This window comes from Heptranchias perlo, chromosome 1, assembly GCF_035084215.1.
Source record: "Heptranchias perlo isolate sHepPer1 chromosome 1, sHepPer1.hap1, whole genome shotgun sequence".
NCBI lineage: Eukaryota > Metazoa > Chordata > Chondrichthyes > Hexanchiformes > Hexanchidae > Heptranchias > Heptranchias perlo.
This window is the reverse complement of record NC_090325.1, coordinates 41,199,548-41,212,275: the sequence shown is the minus strand read 5'-3', so window position 1 is coordinate 41,212,275 and position 12,728 is coordinate 41,199,548. Positions and strand designations below refer to the sequence as shown.

The window sequence follows — 12,728 nt, the reverse complement described above, 5'->3', positions numbered from 1 at the left end:
TCTCACCTTAAATCTATGCCCCCTCGTTATAGACTCCCCTACCTTTGGGAAAAGATTTTGACTATCTACCTTATCTATGCCCCTCATTATTTTATAGACTTCTATAAGATCACCCCTTAACCTCCTACTCTCCAGGGAAAAAAGTCCCAGTCTATCTAACCTCTCCCTATAAGTCAAACCATCAAGTCCCGGTAGCATCCTAGTAAATATTTTCTGCACTCTTTCTAGTTTAATAATATCCTTTCTATAATAGGGTGACCAGAACTGTACACAGTACTCCAAGTGTGGCCTCACCAATGCCCTGTACAACTTCAACAAGACATCCCAACTCCTGCATTCAATGTTTTGACCAATGAAACCAAGCATGCCGAATGCCTTCTTCACCACCCTATCCACCTGTGACTCCACTTTCAAGGAGCTATGAACCTGTACTCCTAGATCTCTTTGTTCTATAACTCTCCCCAATGCCCTACCATTAAGGGAGTAGGTCCTGGCCCGATTCGATCTACCAAAATGCATCACCTCACATTTATCTAAATTAAACTCCATCTGCCATTCATCGGCCCACTGGCCCAATTTATCAAGATCCCGTTGCAATCCTAGATAACCTTCTTCACTGTCCACAATGCCACCAATCTTGGTGTCATCTGCAAACTTACTAACCATGCCTCCTAAATTCTCATCCAAATCATTAATATAAATAACAAATAACAGCGGACCCAGCACCGATCCCTGAGGCACACCGCTGGACACAGGCCTCCAGTTTGAAAAACAACCTCTACAACCACCCTCTGTCTTCTGTCGTCAAGCCAATTTTGTATCCAATTGGCTACCTCACCATGGATCCCATGAGATTTAACCTTATGTAACAACCTACCATGCGGTACCTTGTCAAAGACTTTGCTGAAGTCCATGTAGACCACGTCTACTGCACAGCCCTCATCTATCCTCTTGGTTACCCCTTCAAAAAACTCAATCAAATTCGTGAGACATGATTTTCCTCTCACAGAACCATGCTGACTGTTCCTAATTAGTCCCTGCCTCTCCAAATGCCTGTAGATCCTGTCCCTCAGAATACCCTCTAACAACTTACCCACTACAGATGTCAGGCTCACCGGTCTGTAGTTCCCAGGCTTTTCCCTGCCGCCCTTCTTAAACAAAGGCACAACATTTGCTTCCTTAGGTCCAAAGTGGATGACATCACACTTCCCCACATTGAACTCTCCATCTGCTACAGTTTTGCCCATTCACTTAATCTATTAATGTTCCTTTGCAACTTTCAGCTCCCATCTACACCATTTACTGTTCCACCTAACTTGTTGTCATCAGCAAACTTGGATATACGGCTTTCTATTCCTTCATCTAAGTCATTTATAAATATAGTGACAAGCTGAGGCCCCAGTACAGATCCCTGGGGGACATCACTAGTTACATCCTGCCAATTTGAATACATACCCATTATTCCTTCTCTCTCTCCTACCTCCTAACCAATTCCTTACCAATGTCAATCGGTTGCCTCCAATTCCGTGGGCTCTCATTTTTGCCTCTTATGTGGAACCCCTTATCGAATGCCTTCTGGAAGTCCACATAAATAACATCCATAGATACTCCCTTATGTACCAAGTTAGTTACCTCCTCAAAAAATTCAGCTTGGTTCGTTAGACATAACTTATCTGTTACAAATCCATGTTGGCTCTCCCTGATCAGTTCATGTTCATCCAAGTGCTCAGTCATTGGGAGTAATTTTAACCCCCAAGGATGGGTGGGTTGGGGGTGGGTAAGCAGGAAAAAATTGTAAAAATGTAAAATCCAAACCCAATTTGCCTCTTACCCACCCACTTCCGAATTTAATGGAAATGGGTCGGGGGACGGGCGACCAATCTGCTCACAGGAGACGGGTCAGTCAATAAAATCTTATAAGGAGGCTGGTTGCCTCCATTTCAATAGTTTTTTATTTTTAACTCCTGGGGGCCAGGATTCCCGGGCCTTCTGATTCTCGCTGCGTATCACCTGCGAGTCGAGCCAGATCAATAGGTGAGTGCCTTTGTTGCACTGCTTGTGGGCCAGGAGGAGCATGAGTGTTTCCTCCAGGCCCAACAAGCTTACCTGCCGCGATTGGAAAAAACACTATCAGCCAACCCCTCGATCTATCCAAGGCCCCCCCCACCAATGTCTTCGACCCCTCCCACCCTGATGTTTCTGAACACCCTCCCCCCCCCGCTGCCTATGACTGAGCCCCTTGTGACCGATCCCCTACCATGACTGACCCCCCCTCCCCGATGTCCAGCTGCAAGCTCCCCGACTTTCGACTTACATGGCATTCGCTCCTTGCCTGCTTTCCCGTCCGACAGGCAGCCAGCCTGTCAACCTGCTGAAAAAATTTAAAAGACGTCCTGACGTCAAAATCGTCAGGACGTCCGGGAAATTCATACTTCCGGGTTTCCCGTCCAGAAATGCTCTCCCCAGCTCTCCATGGTTCGGAGTAAAAATCCAGGCTTCTGTCCCTAATAACAGATGCTAGTAACTTCCCCACAACAGACGTTAGGCTAATAGGTCTATAATTTCCCAGTTTATCACTCCCACTCTTCTTAAATAATGTAGTGAAATCGGCAATTTTCTAATCCAAGGGGACAATTCCTGAATCAAGAGAGTTTTGGAAGATTATGACTAATGCATCTACAATTTCCTCACCTATTTCTTTTAATACCCTGGGGTGGAAATCATCGGGTCCTGGGGATCTTTAGTCTCATTATTTTCTCCATTACCATTTTTTAAACATATTAAACCTAGTAAGTTCCTCCCCTTGATTCTTAGTTTCCCTCGTATCTCTGGTGCTTTATGCTCATCCTCCAAGACATATACAAATTAAGCATTTAGAATTTCTTGATTTTCAATTACAATATCACCTGTGTCTGTCTTTAAGGGGCTCTCATTACACTCTTTCTCTTAATATACTTGTAAAAACCTTTAGTGATACATTACATTACAATGAGTCTACAGCACAGAAACAGGTCATTCGGCTCAACTGGTCCATGCCGGCGTTTATACTCCACACGAGCCTCCTCCTTCCCTACTTCATCTACCCCTATCAGCATGCCCTTTGATTCCTTTCTCCTTCATGTGCTTATCTAATTTCCCCTTAAATGTATCAATGCTATTTGCCTCAACTACTCCTTGTGGTAGCACATTCCACATTCTTACCATTCTTTGTCCTTGATATCCCTCGCAAGTTTTTCTTGTATTCTCTTTTTGCAGCTCTTACTACTCTCGTACAAGGATAAGATGGTATGCGTTGTTTTATATTGAATAGTTCTATTTATGCAACCTAATACCCTGTTTACTTTGGCTACGGCTTCTCGGCATTGGTCATGAACCTTTAAAGAGTTATGAACAATAACGCCAAGATCCCTTTGTCTTACAACTGAATTTAATTCGATAACATGTAGAGTGTAAGTACACATGGTATTGGCCTTGCCCAAGTGCATTACACTGTACTTATCTAAACTAAAGGAAATCTGCCAGACTTTGGCCCATTCCCCCAGCACATTTAGATCTGCTTGCAGAAGTTCCTTCTCCTGCAGAGCCCTGACACTCGCATTAACTTTAGTGTCATCTGCAAACAATCCCCCAATACCTACGTCTTGGTAATTTATAAAAACAGTAAAAAGTAATGGCCCCAAGACTATCCCTGTGGGACACCACTAGTAATCGGCCTCCAAGCAGATCTATACCCTTTAACCACAACTTTCTGCCTAAAATACTGCTGCCGAGAATGCATTCGTCAGATGACTGACACACTACAGGAGAGCTGGGGAACTCATTGCTTTTGGCATCACAGCAAGGCAACAGCAAGAAAGGACCATGCAGTTTTACATGGTTGAGGATTTGAGAGATGCCACATTTGATATAAGCATGTTGAGGATTTGAGAAATGCCACTTTCTCTTTCCTTCCCTTTTAATTTGTTTGTTAATCTATTTAGGGCCATGCTTATTTACTTTGAACTTGTTATTCTTAGGTTTGTACTTGTCCTGCATGTCCAGTATTATTCTTTTAAAGATGTCCCATTTGTCTTCTGCTGAAATATTGACAAAAATTTATAAACTTGGATCCTGGTCTTTGGCAACAATTGGATTCCAGTTCATGTTAAACTTGGTCATTGTGTGGTCACTGTCCTTCAGGGCACACTATTGCTTCTCCGACAACTGCATCATTAATGAATATTAAGTCAAGATGAGCTCTGCCTCTTGCGGCTTCCCATATATCCTTAGTTATGCGTTACATTTACCAATTCTGACTAAACCACTGACGTTTCCTAATTATTACTAGATTGACTGAAGTCTCTCATTAAAAGAACTTCCTTGTAATTGGGGAGGCAATCACTATTATGAATTTTTAAACACCTTTAAAATACACCCATGTTGGTATTATTATTCAATTGAATAACTTCTGATGTATAATATCTATTTAGTCATAAAATGTGAGCTGCTGAACCAGAGTTTGTAGAGGGGGCCGAAGTCAATTGCTACGGTCTTCCGAAAGCTTAGCTGTGGAAAATTGCAGCTCATTCAAGACTGGATGTTGGACAAGCACAGAGGTAATGGAGCAGTTGAGAAGGGTGGTGGAGAGGGAGAGCTAAGTGTTGTCAGGGTACATGTGGAAGCAGACCCCATATCTAGGGATGATAACAGCAAGGGGCAGCATATTAATGAGGAAGAGGATGGGCCAAGGATAGATCTTTGTGGGACTTCCAAAGTGACAGTGTGATAGTGGGAAGAAAAGCAATTGCTGGAGATGCTGTGGTTACGATTGGATAGGTAACAGTGAAACCAAGTGAGGGCTATCCTTTCGAGCTGAATAATGGAGGAAAGCATTAGAAGATGGTCGATTATGTCAAAGAGAGATCAAAGAGCATGAGGAGGGATAATGCACCATGGTCACAGTCACAGAGAATTTCGTTTGTGACTGGATGGGGCCATTTCAGTGCTGTGGGAGGGATGGAGATTCACATAAGGGCCTGGTGTGGGATTAAATGACCGGCTAGATACGATGATGTGGTAATTTGCACATTTATAAAGGGACTACAATGTAGCACTGTTAATGCGTTGTCTCAGATGAAATTTTTAAGTGCGAACAGGGAAACAAATATTTTGAATATACTTTAAAATGATGCACCTTTCAGATAAAGCTAATGATGGTATATTTCAAATGTGAGAGGGATTTTCAGAATCCATGAAACAGTTAAATCTTAAAACATGGGTTATTTTGGGAACTGGGTGGGGATCACGGGTATAATGATCAAGTTCTGTAAGATCATTCCGTAAATAAGCCTGAGGTAGATAACCAGTCAGTAATGTAACAACACCTATCCTAAGCAATTCTAAACATGTGAAGGAAATTACTGCCTTTGACAGGTCACAGGGATGAGCAATGAACATCATCTTGGGTATCAAGAATTTAAGTTAAGATGAAAGGTTAAGAAAGTTTGGCTTATTTTCTTTGGCAAACAGGAGAATTTGACATGATCTAATTGAAGGGTTTAAGATTCTGAAAGGATTTGACAAAATTGATGGAAATAAATTGTTCACCACGGGTTCAGATACCAAGAGATACAAGTTAAAAATTAACATTCAGGAATCTGAAGCACAGTCAGGCAGAATATTTTCGTCCATGAATAATAGAGTCATGGAATAAGTAACAAGGGTAGTCCATTGAAGCAGAAAATATGAATAATTCGAAGAAGCAATTAGATTTGCTTCTGGAGAGCAAAAACAAATTGAGGGTTGTGGTGAGAAAGAGAATCTGCCAAGATAGGAACCAATGGCCTTTTCCTGTTCCTCTTGGACCTAATTAGAATGAAGGAGGTACAACATATGCGCATATGATGCATACGGGCACACTATTGACAGCCGCCATGAAGAGAAGAAGTTTGGGTGAATCCTGGGCCTAAAAGGCATCTTTCACCTTTAAAGAGGCATGTACAGTGGAAGCCCCATGGAAGAAAGAGCAATTTTGCTGGATTCTCAGGTGTTTGGGATATCAAATATTAAAAGTGGCAGCAGAACCACAGCAGTACTGGTGATTGCTGAAATTAATTATAGCCACCAAAGGTTGTGACTTTCATTTCTGTGGTCTTCTCATTTAGTGAAATGGGACATTCCCTGTGAATATCTTCATGTTGCTATGTCATGGCTGGAATGGCAGCAGCACCCCAAGCAGCGATCTGAGTGCCCCCGCAGTCTGCCGTGGAGGGAAGCTGGTAATAAGGTGGCACTGTAGTGCCACGCATTAGGTAGAGGAACAGGGAAAACAAGTGTGGATATGAAGAATGATGGTGCTGGTTTGGTTGTATGGCTTCTCTTTCTATCGCAGGTGGCTTGGAGCAATTCAGGGGAGGTGAGGGATGTGGGGGGTGGGGGGGTAATTCCTGTTCAGTGGAAGGGAAACCATTGTTAGTTGTTCAGGAGAAGGCCAATTGAATGAATTCAACAACTGTCAAAGGTGCCTTTGATTGTGTCCAGCTGCAGCTATTGTTTGACCGCTTGACGGCTCTGGAGCTGCGGATGGATTCACTTTGGAGCATCCGCGATGCTGAGAAAGTCGTGGATAGCACGTTCAGTGAGTTGGTCACACCGCAGATAAAAATTACTGAGGGAGATAGTGAATGGGTGACCAACAGACAGAGGAAGAGTAGGAAGGCAGTGCAGGGGTCCCCTGCGGTCATCTCCCTCCAAAACAGGTATACCGTTTTGGATACTGTTGGGGGAGATGGCTCACCAGGGGAAGGTGGCAGTGGCCAGGTTCATGGCACCGTGGCTGGCTCTGCTGCACAGGAGGGCAGGAAAAAGAGTGGCAGAGCTATCGTGATAGGGGACTCGATTGTAAGGGGAATAGACAGGCGTTTCTGCGGACGCAACCGAGACTCCAGGATGGTATGTTGCCTCCCTGGTGCAAGGGTCAAGGATGTCTCGGAGCGGCTGCAGGACATTCTGGAGGGGGAGGGTGAACAGCCAGTTGTCGTGGTGCATATAGGCACCAACGATATAGGTAAAAAACAGGATGAGGTCCTACAAGCTGAATTTAGTGAGTTAGGAGTTAAACTAAAGAGTCGGACCTCAAAGGTAGTAATCTCAGGATTGCTACCAGTGCCACGGGTTAGTCAGAGTAGGAATGACAGGATAGCTAAGATGAATACGTGGCTTGAGAGATGGTGCAAGAGGGAGGGATTCAAATTCCTGGGCCATTGGAACCGGTTCTGGGGGAGGTGGGACCAGTACAAATTGGACGGTCTGCATCTGGGCAGGACTGGAACCAATGTCCTAGGGGGAGTGTTGCCAGTGCTGTTGGGGAGGGTTTAAACTAATGTGGCAGAGGGATGGGAACCGATGCAGGAAGTCAGTGGGAAATAAAGTGGTGACAGAAACAAAACGCAGTAAGGGAGAGTGTACAGAACATGACCGGACAGATGGTCTGAGAAAGCAGGGCAAAGACCAAGGGAAGTCTAGATTAAACTGCATTTATTTCAATGCAAGAAGTCTGATGGGCAAGGCAGATGAACTCAGGGCATGGATGGGTACATGGGACTGGGATGTTATAGCTATTACTGAAACATGGCTAAGGGAGGGGCAGGACTGGCAGCTCAATGTTCCAGGGTACAGATGCTATAGGAAAGATAGAGCAGGAGGTAAGAGAGGAGGGGGAGTTGCGTTCTTGATTAGGGAGAACATCACGGCAGTAGTGAGAGGGGATATATCCGAGGGTTCGCCCACTGAGTCCATATGGGTAGAACTGAAAAATAAGAAGGGAGAGATCACTTTGATAGGATTGTACTACAGACCCCCAAATAGTCAACGGGAAATTGAGGAGCAAATATGTAAGGAGATTACAGACAGCTGCAAGAAAAATAGGGTGGTAATAGTAGGGGACTTTAACTTTCCCAACATTGACTGGGACAGCCATAGCATTAGGGGCTTGGATGGAGAGAAATTTGTTGAGTGTATTCAGGAGGAATTTCTCATTCAGTATGTGGATGGCCCGACTAGAGAGGGGGCAAAACTTGACCTCCTCTTGGGAAATAAGGAAGGGCAGGTGACAGAAGTGTTAGTGAGGGATCACTTTGGGACCAGTGATCATAATTCCATTAGTTTTAAGATAGCTATGGAGAAGGATAGGTCTGGCCCAAAAGTTAAAATTCTAAATTGGGGAAAGGCCAATTTTGATGGTATTAGACAGGAACTTTCAGAAGTTGATTGGGAGAGTCTGTTGGCAGGCAAAGGGACGTCTGGTAAGTGGGAGGCTTTCAAAAGTGTGTTAACCAGGGTTCAGGGTAAGCACATTCCTTATAAAGTGAAGGGCAAGGCTGGTAGAAGTAGGGAACCTTGGATGACTCGGGAGATTGAGGCACTCGTCAAAAAGAAGAAGGAGGCATATGACATGCATAGGCAGCTGGGATCAAGTGGATCCCTTGAAGAGTATAGAGATTGCCGGAGTAGAGTTAAGAGAGAAATCAGGAGGGCAAAAAGGGGATATGAGATTGCTTTGGCAGATCAGGCAAAGGTGAATCCAAAGAGCTTCTACAAATACATAAAGGGCAAAAGGGTAACTAGGGAGAGAGTAGGGCCTCTTAAGGATCAACAAGGTCATCTATGTGCGGAACCACAAGATATGGGTGAGATCCTGAATGAATATTTCACATCGGTATTTACGGTTGAGAAAGGCATGGATGTTAGGGAACTTGGGGAAATAAATAGTGATGTCTTGAGGAGTGTACATATTACAGAGAGGGAGGTGCTGGAAGTCTTAACGCGCATCAAGGTAGATAAATCTCCGGGACCTGATGAAATGTATCCCAGGACGTTAAGGGAGGTTAGGGAGGAAATTGCGGGTCCCCTAGCAGAGATATTTGAATCATCCACCGCTACAGGTGAGGTGCCTGAAGATTGGAGGGTAGCAAATGTTGTGCCTTTGTTTAAGAAGGGCGGCAGGGAAAAGCCTGGGAACTACAGACCAGTGAGCCTGACATCTGTAGTGGGTAAGTTGTTAGAGGGTATTCTGAGGGACAGGATCTACAGGCATTTGGAGAGGCAGGGACTAATTAGGAACAGTCAGCATGGTTTTGTGAGAGGAAAATCATGTCTCACGAATTTGATTGAGTTTTTTGAAGGGGTAACCAAGAAGATAGATGAGGGCTGTGCAGTAGACGTGGTCTACATGGACTTCAGCAAAGCATTTGACAAGGTACCGCATGGTAGGTTGTTACATAAGGTTAAATCTCATGGGATCCAAGGTGAGGTAGCCAATTGGATACAAAATTGGCTTGACGACAGAAGACAGAGGGTGGTTGTCGAGGGTTGTTTTTCAAACTGGATGCCTGTGTCCAGCGGTGTGCCTCAGGGATCGGTGCTGGGTCCGCTGTTATTTGTTATTTATATTAATGATTTGGATGAGAATTTAGGAGGCATGGTTAGTAAGTTTGCAGATGACACCAAGATTGGTGGCATTGTGGACAGTGAAGAAGGTTATCTAGGATTGCAACGGGAAATTGGGCCAGTGGGCCGATGAATGGCAGATGGAGTTTAATTTAGATAAATGTGAGGTGATGCATTTTGGTAGATCGAATCGGGCCAGGACCTACTCCGTTAATGGTAGGGCGTTGGGGAGAGTTATAGAACAAAGAGATCTAGGAGTACAGATTCATAGCTCCTTGAAAGTGGAGTCACAGGTGGATAGGGTGGTGAAGAAGGCATTCAGCATGCTTGGTTTCATTGGTCAGAACATTGAATGCAGGAGTTGGGATGTCTTGTTGAAGTTGTACAGGGCATTGGTGAGGCCACACTTGGAGTACTGTGTACAGTTCTGGTCACCCTATTATAGAAAGGATATTATTAAACTAGAAAGAGTGCAGAAAAGATTTACTAGGATGCTACCGGGACTTGATGGTTTGACTTACAGGGAGAGGTTAGACAGACTGGGACTTTTTTCCCTGGAGAGTAGGAGGTTAAGGGGTGATCTTATAGAAGTCTATAAAATAATGAGGGGCATAGATAAGGTCGATAGTCAAAATCTTTTCCCAAAGGTAGGGGAGTCTATAACGAGGGGGCACAGATTTAAGGTTAGAGGGGAGAGATACAAAAGGATCCAGAGGGGCAATTTTTTCACTCAAAGGGTGGTGAGTGTCTGGAACGAGCTGCCAGAGGCAGTAGTCGAGGCGGGTACAATTTTGTCTTTTAAAAAGCATTTGGACAGTTACATGGAGAAGATGGGTATCGAGGGATATGGGCCAAGTGCAGGCAATTGGGACTAGCTTAGTGGTATAAACTGGGCGACATGGACATGTTGGGCCGAAGGACCTGTTTCCATGTTGTAACTTCTATGATTCTATGATTCTATGATCACAAAGTTGGGTGGGGGGAGGGAGGAATGGCATAGTACTGAACATGGCCTCCAACACTAAGTGTGAAATACTAACAACAAGAAGTTGTGAAGCAGCAAAAACACTTCTTATTGAAAAAGACAAAAATAAAGACCTATCCTGACAGTACCAGCTTGTCCCTTAAGAGAGATGGCACAAACTAAACAGCAGCTCAGGAATCAAATAGTGCCAGCTTTTTTTGAAGGGCAGTTTGCCCCAAACTGCACCCACTGCTATTAGAGGAAATCTGTATGCAAAGGCCTCTGACATTTATTTGCACATAACTTGTATTGCTGTACCCTCTTCAGGCACAATCAATTGCAGATATCAGATAAGCCATACAGGAAGTTCGGGTACAGTGGTGTTCAGATGCAGAATGGGTGGAAGGATTAATGCTTATTTTTTCTCTGTATTGCACCAGTTTTTTTGGGCACTATTTGGGAACATGGTAAAGAAAATTGGCCCCTTTATAGTCTATTTAGGTTTTGCAAAATAAGCAATTTCAGGATGTTTAAAGGGAACTTATTCCATCGTCACAGAAAATGCTTAGTAAACCATCTTAGTGTAAAAATACAACAGTGATGATGTAAATCCTGTTGAAATACACCATCATCTCAATTTCACATAACTTAATTCATTAACCTTCCTACCATCTATAACTGCAAACCCAAAAATGTTGCCCGATGTTTGTTTCCTTGGACAGCACTCCTTTAATACATGTTTCTTTTTAATTTGTTTTGGTCCTGAAGCTTTGATACTTGTTTAAGTAATTAGGTTTTTCTGTAGCGATTTCCTTTCATATTGAAAAGAATGGGAGAGGAACTGCTAGCCAATATTACCTTGAGCTGGGACATGATGGATTATTTCATGTTCTCTCAAGCTTTTATTGTTAGTCAATGAAACTGTGAACAATTAATATGTTATAACCAATGCATCTATCTAACAATTATGTTCTTTAAATTTACATAATACATAAATATGTGAACATTAACACAAGTCTAAGTGAATACAATTTAAGTTTCAGGATTGCAGTGACAGTTCTACCCTTAAATTCACTCCCTAAACTTCTCCACCTCTCTACTTCTCTCTCCTCCTTTAAGACGCTCCTTAAAACTTACCTCTTTGACAGCTTTCCTAATGTCTCCTTCTTTGGCTCGGTGTCAATTTTTTTTGTCTGATACGCTCCTATGAAGCATCATGGGTCGTTTTACCATGTTAAAGGTGCTTTATAAATGCAAGTTGTTGCTGTTAAGTCAAAACCATGATAGACGTTTGAAATTATCCTTAGAATAACATGACCAGGGCCATTGATTTAGAATCATAGAATCATAGAAAGGTTACAGCCAGGAAGGAGGCCATTCGGCCCATCGAGTCTGTGCCGGCTGTATGCACGAGCAATCCAGCTAGTCTCACTCCCCCGCCCTATCCCCGTAGCCCTGCACATTTTTTCGTTTCAAGTACTTATCCAGTTTCCTTTTGAAGGCCATGATTGAATCTGCCTCCACCTCTCCCTCAGGCAGTGCATTCCAGATCCCAACCACTCGCTGTGTCAAAAAAGTTTTTCCTCATGTCACCATTGGTTCTTTTGCCAATCACCTTAAATCTGTTTCTTGACCCTTCCGCCAATGGGAACAGTTTCTCTCTATCTACTCTGTCTAGATCCTTCATGATTTTGAATACCTCTATCAAATCTCCTCTCAACTTTCTCTGTTCCAAGGAGAAAACCCCAGCTTCTCCAGTCTATCCACATAATTTAAGTCCCTTATCCCTGGAATCATTCTAGTAAATTTCCTCTGCAATCTTCCTAAAATGCAGTGCCCAGAACTGGACACAATATATCAGTTGTGGCCGAACCAGTGTTTTATAAAGGTTCATCATGACTTCCTTGCTTGTGTGCTCTCTGCCACTATTTATAAAGCCCACCCCGGATGCTTTTTTAACCGCTTTTTCAACCTGCCCTGCCACCTTCAACGATTTGTGCACATATACCCCCAAATCCCTCTGTTCCTGTACCCCTTTTAGAGTTGTGCATTCTAGTTTATATTGCCTCTCCTCATTTTTCCTACCAAAATGCATCACCTCGGATTTTTCCGCGTTAAGCTTCATCTGCCGTATGTCCGCCCATGCCACCAGCCTGTCTATATCCTCTTGAAGTCTATCACTATCCTCCTCACTGTTCGCCACTCTTCCAAGTTTTGTGTCCTCTGCACATTTTGAAATTGTGCTCTATACTACCAAGTCCAAGTCATTAATATATATCAAGAAAAGCAGTGGTCCCAGCACTGACCCCTGGGGAACACCACTGCACACCTCCCTCTA

The 12,728-nt window shown here is 43.6% G+C and overlaps 1 protein-coding gene across 1 annotated transcript in view; it reads left to right on the top strand.

Moving 5' to 3' along the window:
* LOC137323130 (A disintegrin and metalloproteinase with thrombospondin motifs 12-like) overlaps positions 1–12,728 on the top strand; it is a 556,042-nt gene that overhangs the window by 241,249 nt on the left and 302,065 nt on the right. The gene's annotated exons all lie outside the window — the stretch shown is intronic.